Source organism: Mastomys coucha, unplaced genomic scaffold (assembly GCF_008632895.1).
Source record: "Mastomys coucha isolate ucsf_1 unplaced genomic scaffold, UCSF_Mcou_1 pScaffold6, whole genome shotgun sequence".
In the NCBI taxonomy this organism is placed as follows: domain Eukaryota; kingdom Metazoa; phylum Chordata; class Mammalia; order Rodentia; family Muridae; genus Mastomys; species Mastomys coucha.
The window spans coordinates 22395015-22422611 of NW_022196912.1; the positions used below are offsets into that span (position 1 = coordinate 22395015).

The following is a 27597-nucleotide window of genomic DNA, read 5'->3' on the forward strand; positions in this document are numbered from 1 at the left end:
GGTTTTCCTAACTTCTTCCAAGGTCATTGCCAGAGCAGAGCATCTATACTTTTTGAATGGTGACAAGAGGACAGAGGACTGGCCACCCTCAGGGCCCACAATCTAGCTGCCTCATATCCCCTTGTATAGCTTCATGATCTTCAATCAAAGTGCCCATGGCTGGGAAAGTCTCAACTCCCTGAACCCAGCAACTACAAGGAGAAAATGCAAACATTTTATTGCTACAATTTATCCTACGGGAGATTTGCAAAGGCCTGTGCCCGAGATTTATGGCGTGACACACAGAGATTTCATGCACTGTATTTCTCATTTATGGGCCTCAATTTAGTTAAGAGAAAAGGTGCTTTCTAGAGCAAAAATACCCTAAAGCTTGGGTAAAATGGGATATTTAATTAATTCTAAAATCACTGAATGGGTAAGGAATGAATTTGAACACCCCATGTTCAAGCATCCCTAAGCCAGCTTGTTAACCTCCTTCCTCCTTGGTCTTGGTCACAGAGCTGAGTTCCAAGGACTAAGCTAGGGTCAAGAGCTCAGAACCTGTGAATTGCTCTGACTGCAAACCTTGGAAGCTCGGAGTGGGACCTTTCTTCAGAGCAGTATAGACATGCTTGCAATAGGATGCGCCCTCAATTAGAGCACATTGCACTGGGCATGCAGGGAGCCCAGGATTAGCTCAGGATTAGGTTCCACAGACTTTCTAACATCCTGCCTTCTGCTCCAATGAGGTGCAATTAATGTAATGTGATTAGGTAAGTCCATGATAGCTAGGCATCCTTTCTCATAGACCAGCCTAGGACATTAACACTCTGTTAAAGAGGCAGGGAGTTATGGGCAGAACTTCACTGGATAATACCCACCTTTGCACACACCTTGGTCTTAGATCTTAGATGTTACAGGTCCAGACACTAAAGTTCTCATGAGTGTCTCAATATCAGATCTGTCTCTAGGGGAATGCCTGGGCAATGAGCAAGTGCATAGACTAGACACACTTGCTCATGTCCTTCCAGCAAGCTGAAACTCCCACCTTTACCTTTCCACATTTATTCTTCCCTTCCACAGCCATCTTAAATCCCTAGAGCCTTCTTGAAGCCTCTTCTCATAGCACCTGACCTTGAATGACCTTTTCTTTTAAAATGCCCAGTATTCTTCATAAATACATATTGAACATTTGTCCCAAAGAACATCGCCTGCTGGTATACAGGATTCCTAAGCAGTCTACAGAGACCCAGAGCAAGAGTGATCCTTTACTTCAGAGTTCTCCTGAAGGCCAGCCCGTGGAGTAGGGAGAAGACAGCAGCTACAAGAAGACACCTCCTGTCCCCCACACACTGGTGGCAGTATACACCTGTCTGTCCTGTGACTTACAGCAGACAATGGCTGAGAAAGCTGTTTTGTACCACACCCATGATATATACAGAAAACAGGATGTGTTGATTGACTCCAAGTGGAACATGGAATGAATTGTCCTCTCCCAGAGACTGGAGGAGGGAGACATGGGCTATATTCATGTGTATCTTTATAATCACATGCATAGTTTGTCTTCACATTCTGTTTGTGATTCAATTAATATTCATATTTCTTTCCTTTGGGTCTGGAGCCCAAAGCAGGAAACCTGGAGAGTTCTAAGAAGCTGAAAGAGCGAGTCTCTTCTTCATCTTTATGGATATAGAAGCATGTATCAAGAGGGACAGCACTTTGCAGAGCTTATCAATATTGAACTAAGACTTGGGAGAATAGTCTCCGTCTCTCTTTGGTTTGTTGTTGTTGTTGCTTGTTTAATATCAGTATTCTGTCTGCTAGCCAAATATCTCGCCTCACCTCTTCAATGCGTTTCCACACAGCAGCTCTGGCGAGGACCCGTATGTTGAGGTTCTTAATCACAGTTAGCCTACGTTTTCCGTCTGCCTGCCTATTGCTTGCACGGTTAGCAGCCTGATGTAGGTCATCTCACCAGGGCCAGAGTGCCCATGTGTCCTGTTGCCTCTGACTCTACCCAGGCCCTATGCCTGCCATCACAGCATCTCTGAAACTGGCAGCGAGTTAAGTGTCCGACACATTCAGCGCAGCTGTATCCCAGAGCAAGCAGTGCTGCTGGGACTGGGTTTAGTCTACGACCTTCAAAATCCTGGAGCTCTTGAACTTATGAGGAATCATACACTACAGTCAAGCATTGGCTCAAAAGGCCTTAACCTGCAGGTAGAGACTCACTGGCTTGCTTTGCTGGGGAGAAAAGTCAACATGAGTGTGCTGAGCGCTTGAGTAGGCAGACTCCAGGCTTCAATCTCACAAAGTCCCAATAAGAGAGCCTGGCATTGCAGGGCCCTGTTTACAATGGAATCTCAGAAAGGCTAAGTAAAAGCACCCCAGATCTCCATCTCATAGCTGGAGATGCTACTTAGTGGGGGCCGGGGTGGATCTGGGGCTCTCGTCTTATTAACAAGGGGATCTCTTCTTCAGACTGCCTGGCTCATTCCAGCATCGGTAACCCTCTAGCGCCCTCTATACCAGGGGTCATCTCCCTGAATGTCACACCAAAGCCTAAGGCAATCTACACCGTTCTGCTCAGTTCCCTTTCCACTCATGCATCATGTCTTCCTACGACTACCTCAGCCCGTGTAGCCTTTATAGTGCCAAATCTATACTGGCCAACCGAGGCTCCCCTATATTCTCTATCCCACTGATATGGAGCCCCTCTCCCTGCCACTTAGCCAAGTAAGTACCTATAGGCAGAAGACAGGATCCAGAGGAAACTTTACTCATGGAACCTGATTACAGCCAGGGCCCTCTAATTGTGTGACACTCCATCTGCCATTTATTTATTTGGCCTAACTCTTTCTCCTTGCTAACAGACAAGTTAGCAACGTCACTGCACCTTATTAGATGCTACATGGCTCTTCAATTTCACTTTAGGAAAACAACTTTGATTACAAGAAGAATCAGTGTGAGGCCTGTGAAAGTTGTTCAGGGACAATTAAAAGACTAGCCATCAGGGCTGGGGAGATGATGCTGTCCGTCTATAAAGGTCTGTTGTTTAAGCTTGACCAACTGAGTTCAATCCCCAGAACCCACCTAAAAAGAATAGCTTGCCATGGCAACACGGGCTTACAATTATGTTTAAATCATAGTGCTGTGGAAGCAGAGATAGGCATGTCTCTGGGACTCATTGCCTAAGCCAGCCCAGCCTATGTAGTGAGCTCCAGGCCAAGGACTAGTCCTATCTCAAAAACCAAATGCCTAGCACCTGAGTAGAATGACCAAGGTTGTCCTCAAGCCTCCATATGCACAAAGTAGACCAATGGTGACTAGCTGCTTTTGCCTAAGGACTGGGTACTTGTCTGGACAAGCGCTTTAAGTGATTCAAATGACATAATTAGAGATCTGGACCTATTCTGGGAACTATAGAAAGCAGCTCAAAAGGTCCCAAGTGGCTGCCACTATCTTCTTAGAACACAGGTCGGATCATGTCAGTCTTCTCTCTAAAGTTAGTGCTATTGGTCACACTAGCCAGGCTTCTATCCCAGCAAATGTCAGCCTCACCCTGGACACATACGCAAGGGCACAAGCCCAGCATGACTTCCACTCAGTGATGGTTGGGTGGGAGCATAATCCCCAGCGATCTCCTCCCAGCTTGTGGTCTAGCTAACCATCCTCATGGCAGGACCTCAGCAACTACCCTTTCCTATATCCGTCACTGTTTCTCATGGAACATTTGTGAGTATGCTTTCTTTGTTTAGAAACTGCTCCTCTCATCTTTACTGGTCTAGCACTACTGTGGCAATAGGGAAGTTTGTTCACCAAAGTGAAGGGTATTGGTTGTCAAGACATGCATTCTATAAGTACTGCTAATGTGAATGCTCAAATCTTACGCATGAGTTGCTTGAGCTATGGCAGGCATCAAGACTGATGGACTCCATCTCCATGCTCCTTGCAATTCATCGGGCCAAGGAAGGGGTGGTGGACACTTTCCTGTGTTTAAGCCCCATTTTTGCTTGCCTTGCCTCGCCCCTTCTTGCCTTCCTATGAAGCTTATCTGAATGCATTGTAACTGAAACTAAAGTGCATAGTAGCCACCTGAGTCTGCTCTGCTGTGGTTCACAGTTAAAAAACAATTCAGTCATGCTTGAGAAGTCATTAGCAACACACTGCTGGCACACCTCCGTTCATTTCTGCTGTACGAAATGCTGCAGGGTGGAAGGCGAGCTCGCTGGCAGCTGGTGCTCTCTGACAGCCTTATTGTCTGCTCCTCTGTCCCAGGATGCTCCTAAGTACCCTGAACCTCTGCCTTCAGGCTTTCCTGCTCCTTCCTGAACTGTCTTCTGAGGAGCCCCACCTCACTCTCCACCAAAAGTCCCTTCATCTCAAGGCAAACCCCTTCATCCCCCAGTCTCCTGGTACTTCCAGGCTCCCCCCCCCACTGAGAATGTGGGCCCATGGCACTCTACCCAAGGTGTCAGAAATATGCAGTGACTGCTTGTGGGAAGTGAGTTTTTGTGTTGTTTTTAAATCTCCTTCTTGATGCTCTGGTATGTTTCCTATAATATAACCATTCTAAAATTACTTCTACAAATGTGAAAAAGAAAGTTGATGTTTTAAAATGGTAGTAGATCTTTGAGGATTAAGTCAGAAAGCAGGTCTGGTTTTGTTTTATATTCAGAGTCTAATATTAAACTGGGGACCTAGGATGTATTAGCTGTGCATCAGATGACTGAGTGAGTGAATGAGTTCCAGAAGGAGTGAAAGACTTGGTCCTGGGCTCACTCTGCAGATCTGTAAGGTAGGTAGCAAACTTGTCTGTGTCCCTGGGAGGCTTGTGACCCCCTCTCCCTGTCCTCCAGTATAACGACCCCTGCTGGGCTGAGCTAGCTCCTTTGCTCAGGTCTGTTGCCTCTCTGTCCACCCATCTGTCTGAAGTGTCCCTACACAGGATTACTGAGACTCATTTCATAGTCATTGGGGGACCTGATGTCACCAGCTGCACTGTTGCCTGTCTGTGGTTTTATAGACATGCTTCCCCTGTTTATTGTGATGTCAGTCTGCACAATTTCTCTTCAGGCACTCAGTACCTTTCAAGCGTGAAGCTCCTTGAGATGAATGAGCCTTTATCCGGAGCTCCGTGCTCCTTTACTCCATGGAAGCCAGCTGTGCCTTCAACTTTTTTAAATCTCCAGCCACATTTTTTTCCCAGACCTTTGACTGAAAGGCAAGGCCAGGCAGAAACTGGTCTTGGGGAGGTTTCTTGATAACTGTATGGAGAGAGTGAGATTTAACCAGTCTCCTGGAGAGGAGAAGTAACATCAGTGGTAACGGCTGCTTCCTTTGTAGTAGGTGTGTCCAAACTTTTGACAACAGGATGTGACATTGTCATCTCAAAACTTCACTATAGAGAACTGCACAAACTATGGGAGACAGGTGGGGAGGGTGAGGTAGGGAGGTAGGAAGTGCTCTCTCTCTCTCTCTCTCTCTCTCTCTCAAAGTAGGGAGGTAGGAAGTGCTCTCTCTCTCTCTCTCTCTCTCTCAAGGTAGGGAGGTAGGAAGTGCTTTCTCTCTCTCTCTCTCTCTCTCTCTCTCTCACACACACACACACACACATAAACACACTTCTCACAATGGGAGTTAAGGAAATGGCTCAGTGGGTAAAGTGCTTTCTATACAAGCATTAAGATGTTTACTCAGATTCTCAGCATTCACATAAAAAGGTGTGGAAAGAGCCAGACAATACATTGTGTGCCTGTAATCCCAACACTAGTTGAGGGTTGAGACAGGCAAATCCCTGGATCTGCGATCACTGTACTGGCTAGTTTTCATTTCAACTTAATGCAAGCTAGAGTCATTTTGGAAGAGGGAACCTTAACTGAGAAAATGTTCCCACCAGAATGGACAGCCTATGGGCAAGCCTGTGGTGCAGTTTCTTTACTGAAAATTGATGTGTATGGGCCAATCCCATAAGGTGGTGCCACTCCTTGGTGGGTAGCACTGGATGATATAAGGAAGCAGGCTGAGCAAGTCATGAAGATGAAGCCAGTAAGCAGCACCCCTCCATGGTCTCTGCATCAGCTCCTGCCTCCAAGTTCCTGCCTTGAGTTCCTGCCCTAGCTTCCCTACAAGTACAAGGTGAAATAAACCCTTTCCTCCCCAAGTTGACATTGATTGTGGGTTTTCATTATAGCAATAGAAACCCTGGCTAAGACAGAAACAGCCTAGCCAAATCTATGAGCTCTAGGTTAACTGAGAGAGAGAGGAAGCGATCCAGAACAATATTTAATGTTGGTCTTTGGCCTACACACAAACAAATGTTCACATGCCCACAGAAACATTTACACAATCCCCTACTCACCCATGTACAGCTTGTAATACTTTAAGTAAGTGAGATTTTGTGTTGGGCTACAGTTATAACTACCTTAGGGTGTCAGCAACCAACAGGCTGCAGGTTGTCCAAACCTGCTAGTGCCATTTGGGAGAAACTGGAGACACTCCACCAACTATAGACAAGACCAGGAGAGTCCCTATTCGGTTGCCCGTGTACTCATGGGAAGCCCTCTTGAAAACAGGAGTCAGAGGGAGAGGGAGATGAAGACCTGCCACCAACACTCTGCTTCAGCAGTAGCCTCTCTCTAGGCCCTCTGCTCAACACTCAGATGACAATATTACTGTAATGGTTCCATGAAGAGTAGGCATTTGATAGCTTGCCTTCTTTAAGCTCCAAAGGCCTAGGGTGTCTCAGATACATAACCTTGGTTCTGCAGGGAGACTGGCTGCTGACCTTTGGCCTCCTGGTTCTTGTCCACCCCATCCATCTTCTCCTCTGACTGTCACTATGAAATGCTTGTCCAGGAAGTAAGCTGAAGGATCAGACCCCAGAGAGGAAGAGCCAGTGGCCAAGTGGAGAGAAGAAGAAGTAACAAAGAAGCAGAGACTCGAGATTAGACATAAGACTCTCTGCGGCTTCTTCAGAAACTCCAAGGGATCCTCCATGGTGTCTCTTCCAAAGGCTCTTAGAAGTGGTCCTGACAAGTGGCAGGCCTGGTGGACAGGACCAAGTGACAACTCACTTTGAGTAGATAATCAGTTCCGGCTTTGGTCTCTTTGCCTTTCAATTTGATCTGATGAATTCAGACCCTATGAGCCCACTGTATTCTACCAGAAACCCACCTTGAACCACATTTCCCAAAATCCAGCAGAATCCAATATTCATTCAGAAGTGAGTGTCTGTATTTCCTCTCTCTTATGAAGGGAGAGTGAAGTAGTGAATCCACAATTGTGTTTCAGAGGCAAAAAGCGGAAATTAACCCTATATAGTTAGTCACATAGAGTTGGTCACTGTGGGGAGGGTAGGTGTCTCTCCCTTATTCTTTTCTTTTTCTTCTCTTTCTTTTTATGCTCTCTCCCAGGAGCTAGGATAGCAGGTATGCACCTCCACACTTGGCTCATGTTTGGTTCTTGAGTAGAACCTGCCATTCAGGCATTTGATAAATGTCAGATGCATGAATTGGTCTTGAATCAGAGTCATCACTGTCACCAAAACCGCCCCAGCTCCCTTGACGTTTCCATTTTTCATTATCTAACTCATTTCATAAACTAAAAGCTCATCTAACAACAATCACACTTCAGTGGGTAAATTATTCCCAAATGAAATCACTCATATAACCACTACCAAATCAAAATATGGAGCATTTCAGGATCTAGGTTTCTGTCCTGCACCCCACTCCCTCATTACAGCCTTAAAGAGAATCATTATTTGGCTGTTCTCACCATAAAGTTGTCCGAATTTTAAATTTTCCTATAAATCTATGTAAATTAACATGAATATTGTTTTAACACTTACTTATTAGATAGATAGATAGATAGACAGATAGATGATAGACAGAATATACAGATATATAAATATTGTGTGTATTTGTATGTATCTGTGTGTATGCCACATGTGTACAAGTACCCATAGAAGCCAGAAGAGGGAAAGTTGGATCCCATGGAGATGGTGTTACAGGTAGTTATGAGCCACCCTACGTGGGTGTTGGGAACTGAACTTGGATCCTCTGGAAGAGCAGCAACCTCTATAAACCACCAGTCCATCCCTCAGTCTTTAACAATTTTCTGTGAGGGATTTCCATTCAATTGTATGTAATGTTTATACTTTTATTGTTGCAGAATATTGAATAGTATAAAATACCATAATGTATACAGTAATTTGGGTCATTTCGTGCATGTTTAGTGTACTTATTTGGAATATTTACATGGGAGGGCAAATAGGGAAATATCTATCTAGTCATCTTAAAAAAATATTTCTAAGGAATCTATCAAAGTGATTGTGCCAGCTGGTGGCATCACACTGAGAATGTGCCTCTTCGGGTAATAGAGGTCAGTGGTAGAGCCCTTGCCTGACATATACAAAGTCCTGGGTTCAGTCCCCAATATGACAAGAAAGAAGAAAGAGAAAAAGAAAGGAAGAAAGAAAGAAAGGAAGAAAGGAAGAAAGAAAGGAAGAAAGAAAGAAAGAAAGAAAGAAAGAAAGAAAGAAAGAAAGGAAAGAAGAGAGAAAGGAGAGAGACAGAGACAGAGACAGAGATGGAAGGGGGAAAAGGAAGGAAGGAAGGAAAAAGTGTGACGCACACATACACAGAGAGCCAGAGAGAGAGAGAATTAATAGATTTTATAGGCATAGATGTGAAATAGTTTTTCCTTGTGGCTTCGATCTACATTTCCCAGATGAATAATGATACAGGACATCTTCTCATCTTTATGCTGTACAATTCTTTTGTAAAACATAAATTTTTGCCATTTGTTAAAGAGATTTTTATATTTATCTTATTGATTGTATGGGTTCTTTACATGTTCTGGACACAAGTCCAATTTCAGATGCATGCGCTGTAAATATCGCAAAGATTTTTCTCCTTGGCTGTGGCTTGCCATTCTGGTTTGTTGCTGTTGTTGTTGTTGTTGTTTTTCCAGCTTTCCAGTGTGTCACGTGGTTAGTGGCCCCTCTACGCAACCTCTCTGTCATCCACGGATTCTCCCATGTTAGCTTCTAGAAGGATAATCGCTCTTCCCTTCATGCTTGGGTCCACAGTTCACTGAGTCTGGGTCCTTGTGTGTGGCGTGGAGCTGATCCTCAGACTAGATGGGCCCCAGTGACACAGCACAGGGTTGGAAAGATGATCCTGTCCCCATTGCTAGGCAGTGCTGGGAGGCAGTGGTGATGAATGCGGCTTTCTTTACAGCTTCAATTCAGTAGGTAGCTCTTGTCTATATTTATACCAAATCCTCTGTCTTAATTAATGTAGCTTTATAATATGTCTTGACATCTGGTTCTGTCACTACACAAAATTCATTCATCTTCAAGACTGTCTTTGCCATGCATATCCTTTGCATTTATGTATATATTTTTGTAATTACCATATAAATTATGTAAAAAATGTCTGCTGGGCTCTTTCTTTGGACCGTATTATATACACATTAATTCGGAGAAGTGACACTCCTCAGTACTGAGTCTCCAGGTTTCTCAGCACAAACAGATTCCATAGATTTAGAGCCTCTAACTTCTCTCGGTGATATTTTATGGGTTTTTTTAGGTTCTTGGTCATATTTTTGGTAGACTTATTTATGTATGTTATTAGTTATTTTCTAAAAGTTATTTATTTTTTCCACAGTACACCACTTTTTATTTCAGAAGTAAAAGGGGATACAAGTACAAAGATTTATGTAGGTTCTTTTTAACTCTTCCATCTATTCAATAAGTGTATCATAGTGAAGTTTTAAAATAGTGAATGGAAATATTATTTTAAGATGTAATTGCACTTGATTATTTAAAACCATCATAGTTTTCCTATGATGTTACACATGAGAAGACTGTAAAAAATAGTTGCAAAATGTGTTTTTCCTTTGTGACTTATATTGAAAAATACATATTTTTTGGTATGAGTTTACTGTATCTCAAAGATCATACTAAACTGTTAATGATTTTACTGATTCTAAAAGCTGACAGATTCCTTTGGATTTTCTATTCTATTAGTTCCATGTTTCTTTTCTTCTTTCCTTAGCTTACTACTGGGCAAGGAGTGAGTCAGGTATACATAAGTGGTAATTGTTGGAGGGAGTGGATCAGGTGTACATACGTGGTCATTGTTAGAGGGAGTGGGTGAGGTGTACATAAGTGGTAAGTGTTAGAGGGAGTGGGTGAGGTGTACATAAGTGGTAATTGTTGGAGGGAGTGGGTCAGGTGTACATACCTCCATCTTGCCCCAGAGATATCTTTGACTGTTGCAGTGATGGAACTTGCAAGGATGACATTTATTGGATTGAGGAAGCTTCCTTATGTTCCAGTACCTTCAGGTGAATAATAAACCAAGTGACATATATATTAAATAATATATATATTAAATAATATCATATATAATAGGTTATATACTGAGAGCTGGGAATCTAGACAGAGTAGAAAAAGCTTGGTGTGGAAAGCTTGTCCAGGTTCACAATGTCTGTGGCCTCTACTGTACATATTCAAGTAGGAGAGAGGGATCATTGGAAACATGTTCACTCATAGCAGGAGATTAATCCCAACCATTTCCTAGTGTCCCTCACCTTGGACCTCTCTGTAGTCCTTCTAGCCATGTTAATTCAGGCATTCTATTTATCCACAATGTTTTAATAGATTTCTGTTTCCTTGAACATATCCTTAAATGTATATATAAAATAAAATAATTATTTTATTCCATGTGTATTTCTAATAGTCACAGTTTTCCTTCTTGCCTGTCTTGCTAGCCTTTGTTCTCAAAGTTATACTACATAAATCAACATAGAAAAATCTTCTTTATTTACTGTTTTCTCTTAAGACTATGAGTTAGATTTACTGAATCTTTAAATACATGGATGTCACATTCTAGATTATTTTCCTGTTGTTTTTTTTTCAAAATCTTGGTTTTCAGTCACATGGGCCTGTTCCCAGGTAAGACTATAATGAGTTCTTTAAATTATGGATAATGGTGTTCCCCAGAGAAGTTATACTTTCTTCTAGTCCAATTATGACTGAGTGACACATGGCTGTGGACTCTCAATGAAAGCGTTGAAGGAAATAGAAACTTATGGAAAACTGGTGGGGAGTAGAAAATTTCTGTGGCAGTTGGCAAAACAAAAACCAAACACTCTCAGCCTGTGGACACTCACTGAAGATGAGGATGATGTCTTTAATAGAGCTGCAAAGAGGCCAGCATAGGAAAGAGTAAGGAGAAGTTTGGTTGTCATGGAAATGGAGAGTGTCTGTAGGATGCAAGGACTGAATATGCACAGTAGCTTTACATTTCTGAGAGAGAACATATTGGGTCTAAACGTTAAAGTGAGATAACCTCTCAGAGTTTTAGGGTAATATAAACTGTAACATATGAAGATCCACCTGCTGCTTTATTACTGGGTCCAGTGGTTCTTCACCAGGAGCTGCCAACTCTGGGGTTCTGCATTGAGAAATCTGTCTGGCACAAGACAATAGCTGTTGATCACTGAGATCACCGATCCCTTAGATTGACCTGATGTGTGTACAAATGAGACATGGGTCAAAACACCGATCTTTTCATTACCTCCTTGATCTTTATCTGCTCCTTCACTCAGACTGACAACAAGAGTGTCTTACTTAGGTTACACATGCTCATTTCTACCCTGTCAGGCCTCACTAGAACTGGCAACATCTGAGGCACATGGGTACCTGATATCAGCGTAACACAATTAGAGCTTTTTGTTCCATGCCAACTCTATTAGAAGCAGGGACTTCTCCTTTAGAAGAATAGCATACCGATATTTCTGTTCATGGACTTACATTGTGCTCATTTCTCCAGTAAGCAAATGCCCTACTCTGTATCTCTGTGACCCCCACTAACCCCCATGTGCTTAACGCTGGTCTAGGGCAGTAGTTCTCACAGTTTTTCATCTCCTTTCCAGTCCTAAGAAGAATTATTGAGGATCCCAGAGAGTTTTACCCGTATAAGTTATGGCTATTGATTTTGTTATATTAGATGTTAAAATGAGAAAGTTTGAAGTGTACCTACTTATTTATAAATAGTAACAAATCACTTATAGAATATGCTAATGTGAATGATGTGTTTTAATGAAAATCAGTCATGTGTACCCAAACTAAAACAAATTTACTATGAAGAATGTCAATGTTGTACTTTTTTTTTTTTTTTAGAAATTCCTTAATGTCTGCCTTAATAGAAGTTATAGAGCTTCTGGAAAATTCTACTATACATTTTTGCAAGAATGTATATTAAGGGGACAATTGGTGTCTTGGTGAAAATATTTTTGACCTTGAAGAAGCTCTGACAGGCTCTCTGAACCTCCACATGCCCCACACTTTGGGAAGCACTGCTCCAGCTGGACTTTCAAGTTTTAAACCAGAAAGAACATGGAGATACACTTTGGCCCATCTTTTCAGTCATCCTCATAGCTTCTTCATCCAGAGTCAATGACCACTTTACAATGGCATCATTGTACAATGGTATCACTGAAAGAAACAGCAATGCTAGCTTAAGTGCAAAAAGAAAGATTAGTTGATTTGTGTAACTGAAATACCTCTGTGTTTGTTCATTACTGTTACACCCTTGTGACCAAAACCCCTCAGAGAAGCAACTTAAAATAGAACCCTTTGTTCTAGCTCCTGATTTCAGGAGGATTTTAGTCTATCATGGGAGGGACAGTATGTAAGAGTTCATGCCACAGGCTCCTCCATGGTGGAGGACAGGAAGCAGAAAGCATAGAGGTGGTTGTATGGTTTGAAGGCTCACCTCACCTATTGTGGCCTACTCCTGCCAACTAGGCCTCATCTCCTAGAGCTTCCATAGTCTCCTAAAAGAGTGCATCTACCAGGGAACAAATGTTTAAGACAATGACCTCTGTGAGACACTCAGGTTCAAAACATAAATCTAAACTTATGAATGGAGGTTCATGGTCTTCCATAGCATGAGGCTCAAGAATTCCATAAGTTATGAGCCCAAGAACATGTCCACTGCCATATGCCCAAGGCTTCAACAGCATATAGTCTGTTACATGCATACATAGTAAGCATGTGACATATTTTGAATAGATCCATAGTAAGCATGTGATATATTTTATATAGATATATATTAAATATGTGATATATTTTAAATTAACTACATAATGTTAGTTACTATTAAGAGGCCATTATTCAACTCTCTCTCTCTCTCTTTCTCTCTCTCTCTCCTATAAGAATCTCTTTATAGAAGGATGGTTCTTAGAAACTCATTAAACATGGCTCTTGACATGTACAGCCCTAGAGAGGTGCGGGAAATCAGCCAGCATCCACATCACGTGAAAAAAGAAAAGTGACCATTCTATCTTGGTTCATGGGTGCAGCTGAATCACTTATTCTATAGGAGAGCAATGAGTACTGCTGGGCTTAGAAACTGAAAGAGTGGATCTGTTCACAGCCCTATAAGACTCAAGTAAAATGGAGACGTAAAACCCCCTCCTCCAGAAGATAAGAGTGTTGATTACCACATATCACACATTATAGATGTCCACTAAAGCTGTCACAATAACCTATTACAAATTACTATCCAATCAAGTGTAAACTCAGATTATATTATAAAATATATGGTCTAGTGGCTTCAGTAATCCAAACGGATAGGAGCTGTCTACAAGCCAAGTTTAGCATCGAGTGACGGACTTGTGATTAATTGATAAAGTTTTGGAGGGTGGGCCTCAAAACAAACAAATATGTAGAAACATGTTTCATAACAATAGCACAAAGTAGATGGCCTGGAGCCAAGTTGTACAAAAAAAACAAAAAAACAAAACAACAACAACAACAACAACAACAACAACAAAAAACAGTGCCCTAAGGGCATATGGAATCATAGGTACAGATATAGAAAAATAATTGAGGGTTTTTTTTAATGACTTCCACACAGTGGAAGTTAAGTGTTCATCACAAACATTGTGTGAGCTTTCTAAAATGAGACTTTAAAATAGATTTGTATTATGACCCATATTGGCATTTCTTTGAAAATTGCACAACTATTTATGAGAGCATGTTAGGAACTTATTGTCAAAATGAAGTGTGCTGAGCATCTGAATGTGTGCATGGTGAATGTATGTGATGATATGTGTATATGAGTGTGTTATGAATGTGTATAAGAGTGTGTGGATACACCAGATGAAGCTCAATAAGAAGGAAGACCAAAATGCTGTCAATATTTAATTGGTCCTTCTTAGATGAAGAACAAAATACTCACAGGAGCAAATATGGAGAGAGTCTAGAGCAGAGACTGAAGGAAAGGCCACCTAGAGACTGTCCCACATGGGGATTCATCCCATATACAGTTACCAAACCCAGACACTATTGTGGATGCCAAGAAGTGCATGCTGAAAGGAGCCTGATATGGCTGTCTCCTGAGAGGTCCTGCCAGAGCCTTACAAATACAGAGGCGGATGTTTGCAGCCAACCATTGGACTGAGCACAGGGTCCCTAATAGAGGAGTTAGAGAAGGGACTGAAGGAGTTGAAGGGGTTTGCAAGCCCATAGGAAGAACAACAATACCAACCAACCAGACCCCCCAGAACTCCCAGGGACTAAGCCATCAACAAAAGAGAATACATGGCTCTAGCTGCATATGTAGCAGTGGATGGCCTTGTCATGCATCAATGGAAGGAGAGGTCCTTGATCCTATGAAGGCTCAATAGATGCCCCAGTGTAGGGGAATAGAGGGCAGGGAGGTAGGTGTGGATAGGTGGGTAGAGGAACACGCTCATAGAAGCCAGGCAGGGGGTAAAGGATGTGATAGTGTTTCCCGGGAGGGAGGGAAACTGGGAAAGGGGATAACATTTGAAATGTAAAAAAAGAAAATATCCAAGAAAAAAAAAAGAGTGTGTAGGTGAGATTGTATGTTTGTGTGACTGTTTGTTTGTATATGACTGTGTGCCTGTGTATGTATGTGAATGTGTGACTTTGTGAGTATGTATGTATATATATGAGTGTCAGTGTGGGTATATGAATGTGTGCATGTATGCATGTACCATTGTGAGTGTATGCGCATATGATTGTGTGTGTGTGTGTTATGAACTTTGAGAGACAACAGATAGTTGAAACTATGCTGTCAATATTTAAACACTTTGGGGAGATGATTTTCTCCATATCTGTGCCAGTGTTTACTTGGATTCCTAGAGAAAAACAAAGAACAATGTCCACACAATGTCCAGAATACTTAGAACCCATAAAGTTACTAAGTGGTTTTTTGTTTGTTTGTTTTTGTTTTTCAAGACAGGGTTTCTCTATATAGCCCTGGATGTTCTGGAACTCACTCTGTAGACCAGGCTGGGCTCAAACTCAGAAATCTGCCTGCCTCTGCCTCCCAAGTGCTGAAATTAAAGGCATGTGCCACCACTGCCCAACATAGAGTTACTAATTACTTAAGAATTGTTTTCTAATTAAATTTTAAATCCACCTGTAATTTTTCAGCTCTCTCTTTTGTTTCTTACTGGGTGTTCTAAGGCTGTTAGCATTCATCTTCAATGTCTTACAATCTACATTTAACTAATATTATTTCTTACATAGCAATGCGACTCTGGTATTAGAACATTTCCTATCTCCCCCAGCCTTGGTGTCGCTGCTGCCATATATTTTTAATTTTACATGAGACTTATAATATACTACACTGCCATTATTTTTGCCTTAAGCAGTCAAGCCTTTTTAATGAATTTTTAAATGAGACAAAGTTGTATTTTTAATATGTACTTAGATATTTTCCATTGGTAACATACTCCATTCCTTTGTGGAGACCCCAGTGTCCACCTGGTATATTTATTTTTCTTCTCTCTGAAGAACTTCCTTTCCATTTCTTAGAATGAAAGTTTCCAGACATTTTTATTTCTCACAAAACCTCTTTTTCTTTTAATTTTAAAAGATATACTGATGCATATAGAGTTCTAACTTGGTATTTCTCTAACGCCCCATCTCTATTGTCTTTCTGCTAACTGGTCCTTCTCTAGCGCCCCATCTCTATTGTCCTTCTGCTTACGTGGTTTCCAGCCATCTGTTGCTCTGCCTATGGTTGTTCCTATTTGCCTCATTTCTTTGAAGATATTAAATATCCATTTCCTATTTTAAATCAATTTTATAGGATTCAATCTCTTTTTTTAGTTTTTCTTCCCCAGATTTATAGTTTTCAACAAATTTATAAATTTCTCTGTTATTTCTTCAAACAGCTATCCTGTTTCTGAGACTCTGGTTGTACATATTGTAGATCACATTGTTTAGTATTAATAGTAGAATGCTATTAGGTTTTTGGTCTTTTTTCCCCTGGCTGCATGTTGAATAGTTTCCATTACTCTGTCTTCAGATCTGATCATTTCCCCTGCAGCACAATTTCTCAACAATGATACTATGAGCCTCTAGAGTTAGCTAACATGCTTGTCAGGGGGACTATTCTGTCAATGTTCAGAAGTTTAGAATCATCCCTTGTCAACACCTGCTAGAGGCCAATAGTAACTTTTTCCCACTGGTTACAACAAAAATCACATCCAAACATTACCAAACATCTATTAGATCTTTAGTCTTTTATTTCTACCTTGATAAGTTTGTATCTTCTGGTATACAGAGATCAACAAAGAACAATACACAAGCTATTTATTTAATCTAATACTTCTTCACATGAATAAAGTTTTGTTTGAACTATGTCATTTGCCAGTAAGTTGTTGTGTCAGTTCCATACTATCACAGAAGAACTAAGTTGCTGATAACAATGCAAAATCCCTAAAATCTCTATAGAACAGCATTGCTGATGCTGATATAACTCTGTTGACTATATTTAAAAGATTTATAATAGGCACTTTAAGATAATGTTCTAATAATTCTCATATTTCTACCACTTCTTATTTTGTTTCCAGACATATTTTTCTTCTGATTTGATGTCATATCCTCAAATGCGTGGTAATTTTTGGTTGGATACTAGACACTACAGTTTTATGTCCTGGGAACTAGCTTTTTGCTCTGTTCTCATAAAGTGCTGGACTTTGTTCCGACACGCTGTGTAACTTGCTTTCAAGTGTGCTGTGCCAGGTTTACAGAAGTCTTTAATCTATGACTGATTTCACCCTACCACTGTTAAAGTGTGGCTCTCATAATGGCTCACTGAACGACCCCTCAGTTAATAGGCCTGTCTGCCCTCTGACTAGCTGGGATGCAGATTACTCAGCGCCTTCACTGTAATAACTTAAACTCAGGAGAACACTTCAGTCTAATCCTTTGCAGATCTGCCTTTCTCTCCCAGACATCTTCTACGCAGGCATACCCACTGTACCCTACTAAGAATTCTTTCCAGACACTAATTTAGGAAATTTTAAGGCTCACTTCTTTTATTTTCTTCCTTTTAGGACTAAGGTCCTACCTATCTGTTGTCCAGTGGCTTAACCTTTATAATTTACATGAATTTCCAGTTCTCTAGTTTTTATCAGGAAATCAGTCCCTTTAGCTTTTGATCCCCATGAGGCAATCTAGAAGCTTCCATGAGGATCTTCTAACAAATGAAGCAGCAGTTGGCTTTCACATGCAACAATAATTGATGAGAAAAGAGAGTATGAATTTGAAGGTGAGCAGGGAAGGGTGAATGAGCGGGTTTGGCGGGAGGAGAAGGAAGGGGGGACTGTTGTAATTAAAGTAGAATCTCAAAAATAAAGAAATCAAATGTCACACCTTCTACTGTGCATCTTTTTACCATAGATATTACTTCCTCTAGTATTTTGAGTAATGGAGTATTTGGAATATATCAGCCTGCTGCAAGAATCACTCCACAACAAGGAAGTAAATAATTATTATTATTAACTCTTTGGATATTCCATGTGGACAAGAGAAATGGAGATCTAAATTATTCTATGAAAATCAAACTAAAGTCTGAAGCAAATAAAATTATCGTTCATTACATGTTTTGGCTTTATTATTGCTAGCACGTTAGTTTTAGGTCAGATTTATGGCAGAGAATGTCATGCTTATAATGTTATATGACTACTTTGATTCTACACTAGGCCCAAATGTGCTATAATATGTTCAGTATATTTATTCCCATTTTATAGGATTTGGTTCATAATTTTACTATTTCAGATGATATTATATTTTGCTTTTGTGCCTTGTTAGTGGCTATATTTATAATTAATTGGATCCTAAGTTTTAGGCTAAGAGCACAACCTTTTTTATGAAATAATTCCCACAGGAAAATAGGACTCATTTTGTAATGATTTGCTTTTATCACAGTGTTTTCAGGGACATATTGTAGCATACAGCACCCATTACTTTTAAAAGGCTCTAGTTCATCTCTTATATTTCCTCTCCATATGGCTCATGATAGGCCTTAACTCCTGAACTAGGGCATATGCTGAGAACAATGATCAACTGATATACCCTTTCCATTGGCTTTGCCTTCCACATAAGAAGAAAGCAGTATAGCGTAATGCTCTGTTATTTCTTTAGTCATTAGAACATTGTCTTTAAATTATATCTCATAAGAAAGCCAAATTTGAAAAGTAGATTAGCAAGAGTTCATCTAGTTGAAGTAAAAGAAGAATCCCTGACCCCTACTCATGGTTCTTCAAGTTTTACTGCATGCCAGTTACTCCAGCCCTGACAGGGCTCAGCATCTGGGGACATCCAGCCTGAATCTAATTCCAAGACCCACTAGCTGCTTGCTGGAAGATTTTGAGCACAGTACATAACTCTTTGAGGCTATCTTCTGCAAAACCATGAAGGATTTTAGTAATTACACTTCTCTACCAGTTATGAATGTTGTTAAAATCTAACTAATAGTGACTGAGATAAATATATTGAGATAAAAAGAATTTTTTCTTGATTAAAAACAAATGCAAGGCTTGGTTAAAATCACTGGCTGTTCTTCCAGAGAACTTGGGTTTGAGTATCAGTATGTTCTAACTTCATGATAGCTCATGACCATCTGTAACTCCAGTTCCAAGGAAAATGACACTCTCCTCTAGAAAAACACCCATACATATAAAAATAAAGGTTAATTTTTTCTGAAAGTTCAATGTTGGGGATGTAGCTGAGTGGTACACTACTAACATCTACAACATCCTAAGTTTAATCTCCAGCAACACACAGAAAATGATACAAATACTTTAAAAAAGCTCACATGCATATAATTGTTGAATTTTTTTTATTTTTTCCAAAGGTTTATTATTGACATATATTTAGGTATATGTCAACTCTTTTCATCTGCTTTGATTATATGCTTCTCTGGTGAGGGTTCTACTGATGGGATAAAGACCAAAAGTAAGTTGTAGAGTAAAGTAAATTTTACCTTACAGCTTCCATCATGGTGGAAGTCAGAACAGGAACTCAAGCAGGGCAGGATCTGGAGGCAGAAACTCAAGCAGAGACTATGGAAGAACTCTGCTTCCTGGTTTGCTGCTCATGACTTGTTCAGCTTGCTTTCTTATACAGCTCATAACCATCTGCCCAGGGATGACACCACTCACAGTGGCTGGACCCATCCATGTTAATCATTAATAAAGAAAATGCACTACAGACTCACCTAAGGCAGTCTCTCAAACGAGGTTCATCTCCCCAGCTAAACTCTAGTCTGTGTCAAGGTTTTTTAAAAGTACAAAACAAACCATGAGGAAATGCAACATATACACTAGCTAAAATGTGCTAGAATGTGTTCAATATATTTCTTCTTTCTGCCCTTCCATGTTGACCACTTTCCATATTTATCACTTAGTATTTTTCCTCTATGTATATTGCATCAAAGTTACAAGATAGCAATTTCAGAAAGAATGAGCAAGAGTTCCCATCTCCAGAAATTAACTCTGAACTTCTGAAATTTTAAAGGAAATTCTCTTCCAACACCATTTGTTTTATATCGTATTAGCTGAACGTGGCCATCTTTAGCCAACCAGTTGATAAAGAAATCATTTTGGACTTGTCAACAGTTTTTTCTCTTCTAAGGATGAAGTAGGGACTCATGCTTTTACGAGTCACAGAATCTCTAGTAACCTCTACCCCAAACATTTCAGAATCATGTTATCAGAAGACAGGAAACAGGAGGAGTTTGGCTGCCTCTATGTCTGTTCACATACCTGCTGATGGATGACTACTATATGCTTCAGAAATGAGTGTCTGTGAAGGGATTGGAGCCTTCATCATGAAAGCTCCTTAGGAAATAGTAGGGAGTGAATAAAGGGGAAAGTTCTAATAGAGAATAAGAATGGCCTTCATGGGGCTGGAGAGATGGCTCAGTGGTTAAGAGAAGCACATAGTGCTCTTTCAGAGAATGAGAGTTCAACCCTCAGTACTCTCCTAAGTTGGCTCACAACCACCTATAACTCCAGCTCCAGAGGCATTGACAACTCTGGCCTCTGAGAGCATGTGTACACACTTCCTCTAAAGGCACACATGCATACACTTAAAAATGGCAAAATAAATGTTAAAAAAAGAATGGCACTCCATGTTCTGTATCACCAGTAATTAAAATCTAAGCTCACAATGCCGCCATTGGGAGGTTTCACAAATGCTCTTGACTTTAGACAGAAGTTCATACCTATCAAAAATGAAATCTATTTCCCAGAACTTATATTTTGAGGCTTTTTCCAAGTGACTCTTCTCCCATCAAAATGGAAAGCCATAGCCTTGCGTGACTGTTGATAATTCAGTGAGGTAGAGCCAGGTATTTTGGGGTGATGTGTGCCTATAGTGGATACTTTATTTCTTGAGAGGAGGGATCCTAATAAAAGGAGATGGCTGAGTAGTAACTGTAGTTTCAGTTTAGCACAGCCTCTCATACAATGTAAGCAGTCAGTACTGTTGGCAACTTTTATTATTATTGACAATTTTCTCCAGCACCAGGAGACCCAGACCTTAATGGATGCTTCAGCTATGGTTCAGCTGTTTGGTCACAATCTGTGAAATGAAGTCACTATCACCCACATCTGCTTGCAATAGACACCACTGAAGTCTCCCAGTTCAATCCGCCAGGAACAGTATGCTATTTCCAATGCATTCTGTAGGTCAAGGAAAATTTCATGCCTTAAGACTGTTTCAAAGGCATTTGCAAGATTGATACCATATCTATAAAGGATATAGAGTTCCTTGGAAGAGAACACCAAATTCAAGAAGGAATGATTAGTGGTTCTCCTTATCCCAGTATGTTGGGAAGGACACATGGTAAATGACTCTAACCCTTAACAGAATACTTAAAATTCCTGTGTCAGATAACAGCATAGCATATGTGAAACTAAGTACCTGGAAGTGATTGAGCAGATGTTTTCCTGGTCTAATTTAAAGCAAATTAATCAACTTATTGATGATCTTACCAGGCTGCTTCCTAGCTTATATAAGTGGACATCAAATGTAAATATATAGATAGAGAGATATTCAGACACAGTCTTAACTGTGTGTGAGTGTGTATGTGTGTGTCTGTGTGTGCACACAGGCACACACATGTGTGCCTGTGTGCACACAGGCACACACATGTGTGCATGTATAAACATTGTGGGAAGCAACATTCAATGTGGTTATTGGCTTTAAAAATAAATTTTCTACAAGGTAAGCATACTGCTGGGTTTGCACATAGCCTTTTGGTGAGAACAACGTATGAGACCTTACTAAACTTCTTACACTGTTAAAAAGAAATACCTTAGAGATACTGAGAGGTTCTGATTGGGCAGGGAGAAAGTGCACGAAAGTTTTTCTTTTAATCTTGGTCATGGCCTCATTAATCTTTGGTTCTGTAGCCTATCTGTAAGATTGGAACTATAAAACCAACTTCAAAGAATTATTATGGAGGTTGAATGAAATAATGTTTCCAAAGTTCTTAGTGTCTGACACATGACATGCCAGTATAACTCACTTACTTTTAATTTTGCTTTTGTTTCTGTACTCAGTTATTTGAGTCCAATCTTACCATTCCATAGTTTTTAAAATATCTCCCATCTCAGAAAGAACATGGAAAAATGACCTGGTTCCAGCCTGACTAGACAGAGGTGTGTAAGAATATGACCTTGAGTTCTAGTTTTCTTTCTCTTCCTGTGACAAGAACTGTGACCCAAAACAATGTGGGGAGGCCACGGCAGGGACTCAAGGTAGGATCCTAAAGGCAGAAAGTGAAGCAGAGACCATGGAGGAATGCTGCTTACTTAACTTGCTCTTAATGGCTTGCTTAGCCTGCCTTGTACAACCTTGGACCACTTACTCAGCCCATAATGAGGCTTTCTCAAATCAATCATTGATTAGTAAAATGCCCCAGAGACTTGCCTACAGACCAATCTGATGGAGGCATTTTCTTGACTGAGGTTCCCTCTTCCCAGACAACCCTATCATGTGTCAAGTTGACAAAGATATAACCAACAAACTGGGCTCTTTTGAAGAGTTCTCTAGGCTGTCCATATGCAGAGGCTACTGATACACTGAAAGCAGGGTTTAGAAAAGCATTCTGGCACCTTTCTATAGAACTACTTCCCATCAGTTATAGGATTCCTCCCTATTCCTCCTCTAGCATACCTTTCTGCCTTGCTTCTGAAGGTCAACTGCATATAGGTAGGCAGATGTGGCAGAAACACCATCCAGTCTCATAAGTAGGACTATAGCTCCAACATGTTAATCGAGCATCGTATTTAAATGTTTGTTGGGTCAAAGACTATGTAGGTAGAGCATACCACTGTTCTTATGCTGTGAAATATGCCAGAGAAAAACAAAGGAGAAAAGACTTATTTTGCCTGTTTTGGAGGATTCATTCAAACTCACATCATCACAGACCAGGAAACAGAGAAAGAATATATAAAGGGGCCAGAGTATAGTATAACCTCCAAGAAACAGACCCTTGACCTACTAGCTCGATCTAGCCTGCACTTCACCACCTGCCCAATACCCACTCTGGGTGGAGTTTTTTTTCCATCTCTAAAACCTCATGAATGAGTCCTCAATCATCCATGTTTCTCTCCTCATTCTTTTCTTCTCTTCCAAGCTCCCATTAAACAAGCCCATTAGGTCTGTTGCCAGCATTCAATGGCTTTCCCAGTCCAAACTTCCAGTTTCCACAAAATAGTCCAAAAGCATAAAAGCTACACTGTCTAATTTATCACAGTAACAACCCCACTTCCTCCATACCAATTTCTGTTCTAGTTTCATCTGTGTTGCTATGATAAACTATTCTGTCAACCAGAGATTTAGAGCTTACAGTTCCAGGTTACAGTCCGTATCTGTGCGGAAGTCAAGACAGTAACATCTAACAATGAGTTAGATGTTACTAACAATGAGTTAGATGTTACACAACCACAGTCGAGACAAGAGAGAAATTATTGTGTAAATGCTTACATCTTGCTTGTGTTCTCCATTTTTAAACAGAAGAATGTGTATTCCTGCCTAGGGAATTGTGCTGCCTGCAATAGGCGATGTCTTTCCATATCAAGTAATTTAAGGTAATCTCCTACAAACATATTCACAGGCCAACATAATATGAGCAATTTCTCACCAAGGCTCTCTTCCCACGTGATTCTAAGTTGTGTCAAGTTGATGAAAATAACCACCATACCCTCCCACCAAGAAATTAATCTGTTGATGAAGTCAGAGCCGCCATGAGCTAATTGTCTCTGAATATACCTCCATGGACTCACCATAAGAGCTATGATGCATACAGTATTTCTTAATGTAATCAAGTTGACAATCAAAATTAACCATCATAGTTTAATTACCTTTAACTTTCAAACTAGAAACTTTCTCCCGTCTTCTCTTGTCTAAAGAGGTATTTATGGCAATTATACTTTTAACATTTTGTGAAACTTCCAGAACTTCCTACAGATAATACTCCACTTGCTTTTCTACTACGTGAAGGTTCCAATTTTTCTACATCCTACGAAAATTTACTATTTTCTTGATGCTGTTGCTGGAGACTATCTATCCTAATAGGTGTATTCTGGTATCTCTATAAGTGAGTTGTAAGTGAGGAATCCCAGTTTATAACTGGGGTTTGAAAATTTGATGGGTTCTAGTTTACTTCTTTATTTGTGGTAGAACACTGACCAAATATGATGGGAGGAAGAAAGGGGCCTGCATATCCTTATACTTACATGTTATCACTGGAAGAAGAGAGCCAAGAGCTCAAGACAGGAAGATAGAAACAAGAACTGAAGCACAGACCATGGATGGATTTTGTTAAGTGGCTTGATTTCTGGCTCTTGTTCAGTTACTTTTTACATACAGCCCTGCCCCACTTGCCTAGGGATGGTACCACCCGAAGTGGCCTGAGTCCTTGTAGAAAAATTAGCAATCCCACAGACATGCCATAGACTACAGAAGTAATACCTCTATTAAGAGTCCTTCTTCATAGGTGTATTAAACTGACAACTGAATTTAACTTTAATTTAATTTAATCAAACCATGATACTCTACCATTTGTCAACTTTGGCACACAAACATAATCTTTCCTTTCTTAATTTTCCCCCAAGATATAATATAAAATGCAATATAACTTTAAAAGCCCAAAAATTCTTTAAAAATTCCAATGGCTTAAAATTTCAATCTCTCTTTAAGATATTAAGTCTTTTAACCATGAGCTCCTATAAAATTATTTTTAAAAGTTAAGTACTTTATTATTTCAAGAGGGAAGAACCAGGGCATAAGAACAATGACACTTAAGCAAAACCAAAGTTTAACATTGTAACTAAAATCTTGTAGCTCATTGTCTGATTTCTGGGACTCACTCAAAATCTTCTGGGCTGTAAATTCCTTGAGTAGCTCTACTTCTCCAGCTATGCTGTCTACAGCACACATAGCTTGTCTCAAAGGCATCCCTTTCATAGATGTCTTTGTCCGTGGCAGTCATCCCATAGTTCTGGCATCTCCTATAAGAGTTCATTTCAATGATGCTTATCTCCCGTTAATTCAAAACTGATTTTTTTCACCCAGCTAACCAGCATTGGTTGTCCCAGTAAAGAAAGCACTAAAATAATTCTGATGTGTTACTTAGAGCTGATTGTTTGGCCCCAGCTGACCAGAAACTACAGATTCTTAATTCAAAATATCAATAGTCACGATGAAGTCTTTAAGGGACTCTCAGACTTCAGTCTATTTTATAAATCAGGGCACCATTGTCTATCTTACCTCCCAACTATTTTCTGAGTCCCAACATTTCACTAAGCTCTGAGCATCCAATGGCTTTTCCAGATCAAAGTTCCAAATTCTTCCAAAATATTTTCCAAAACAAGATGATCAAGCCTATTACAACAATACCCAACTCCTGGAATCAACTTCTGTTCTAGTTTGTTTCTATATTGCTGTAAGTGGACAACAACTAAAAAACAACTTGAAGCAATAAAGGGTTTATTGTAGCTTACACTTCCAAGCCATAGGCCATCACTGAAGGAAACTAGAGTAAAAGCTCAAGGCAGGAAGTAAGGCAGAGATCATGGAGGAATTCTACTTACTGGCTTTTCCTCCTATGTCAATCAACTCCCCCACAGACACACTCACAGGCCAGTCCCACAAAGGCAAATGCCTTAGTTGTCACTCTTCCTGTCAAGTAACTATGACAACAGGTAAATACTGAACACCAGCTTGTTGATGAACAGAAGACACTCAATCAAGAGCTCTTGAGCCTTCAAATATTGCTTGAAGGCTTCTTTCATTGCTACAATTCCAGGGATGTATCGCCACTGGAAAAACCGCATTGAAGGAAACCTGTTTAAGAAAGGAACATCTTCAAGTCTGTTCTCATTTATAAGAGCCATTCTTGCCAAATCATTGTCTGGTCAAGAGCACATCTCAGAACTTTACATTCTACAATTATCAATAGAAGCTCTGGATTCCAGTTTCTCTGACATCTTTTGGTCAGTTGAGTGTTTTTGGAACTTTTCTTTCTCGTATCTATAAGAAGGTCCTCCCTGGGGCCATTGTGTGTGTTCACTTGTGCATCTAGTTAGATTGTTTTGATAAAGCTAACAAAACAGTCTTATTTGAAACATGGCAGTGAAAGAGAGGCATGGACAGAAATAGAAGCAATAAAAGTGAAGAGAACGAAAAGGGGAGAGGGCTGGCAGGCTGATATAACTGTCATGGAACATATTTCAGACAAAAAAATATCCTATATATGTCCATGGCAAATAGGAAAACAGTAATCTCCAAATAGGAGGCCAGATTTAACACCCACCATGTACCATTACTGGAATATCAGAAGGGTTTCTTATGTCTCATCATCTGTCAGGTCACACAGCTAAGACTCAAAAAAGGCAAATGCTTTGACTGACCCCACAACCAAATCATGTGATGGGTCATGATCTGGTGACAGTACCCCTTGAGTTTTTGCATACTGCTCTAGCCAGTCACCTGCTTCAGCCTCTTTCAGAGAATATCATGACCACCAGGAACAAGTCTAGCCAATGTCACTTGCAGATGTTTATTGACAGCATAGAAAATGGGTCAAAGAAATGTGGAGTTAAATCAGTTACTACGAAGGTCCCTTTGCAAGCACTTTGGATGACTCAGTGCAGTCTGAGGTCCTTGTTTCCTTGCTGTGTAAGTTCAGACCAGTGTTTTGACTTTCCTGAACCTTAGTTTCTTCATCTATAAAGTATGAATTAACCTAACCTTACATGGTTTATATTATAAATAACTAACAATGTATGTCACCAGAAAATGGGCACATACTGAACACTTGATATATGGCAGTAAGATATTATTTACTAAAGAGTTTCCCTGTTCCATCCTGGAGAGACAGCCAAAGATTAAGCCCTTCTTGCATCCTAGTATTTGGAGGACATGGCAGCAGGTAATTTTAGAGCTCTCGAGGTTGAAAGGCAATTCATTTTGAAGGTCATCCAGGATGGATTATGTTTCAGTGAACTAACCAGTTTCTCAAGTCTAAGACTGGAGCCCTGCAGCAAGCCCTTACATTGTCCCTGCCGGCAGCCAGTGATGATAACCTGCCCATAAGAAGCTGGATAATGCTCTTTGGAGAAACACTACATGTTGTTAACACAGCTATTGTGTTTAATTCAAGTTAGGAGCTACTTAAATTTAATCAAACACTTAGAATATGTCATGAGTGCTGGGTTTGGAAATAGAAGGACAAATCATTTGAGTCCTTGGTGGGGTCGGAACTGCCATGTCTTTGCGGTCTCATCTAGGTTTATCTAAAATGCTCTTCTTATTAAACTGAGGTCCTGATGTGGGACAAGACCACAGAAGCAAGATGGCCTCAGTGCCGTAGATCAAGATGATACCTGGTGTCAAAGTGTGTGATTTCTGAAGATGTTACCAGGCCTAGGCTGCACTTGATGACATCTAACAAAGTGGGAGGTTTGATGGATTTCTCTTCCCTGGCAAAGTTGCTGTTTTCCTTTTTATAATTAACCTGTTTTATGGCAGGAAGTGTTTTAAGACTACCCAGTATCCTGCTTCTTGTGTTTATCTCCTTGGTTTACTACATGATGGTTTGGGGGGAATACTTCCTCACTTGTGAAGTTTGCCTTTAATTAGACAATAAGGTGATAAGGTAAAATAGATGATTTTAGTTAATGAGAGAGTTCTACAGGTGGTGTCAGAAGTAGAGAGGGAGAAGAAAAAAGTGTCCCTTAGAAGGCACATCAGGAAAGCTTTCTCTA

At 40.3% G+C, this 27597-nt stretch overlaps 1 protein-coding gene across 5 annotated transcripts in view; it reads left to right on the forward strand.

Annotated features, from left to right (window-relative positions):
- Alk (ALK receptor tyrosine kinase) overlaps positions 1-27597 on the forward strand; it is a 722886-nt gene that overhangs the window by 441629 nt on the left and 253660 nt on the right. The window lies entirely within an intron of this gene.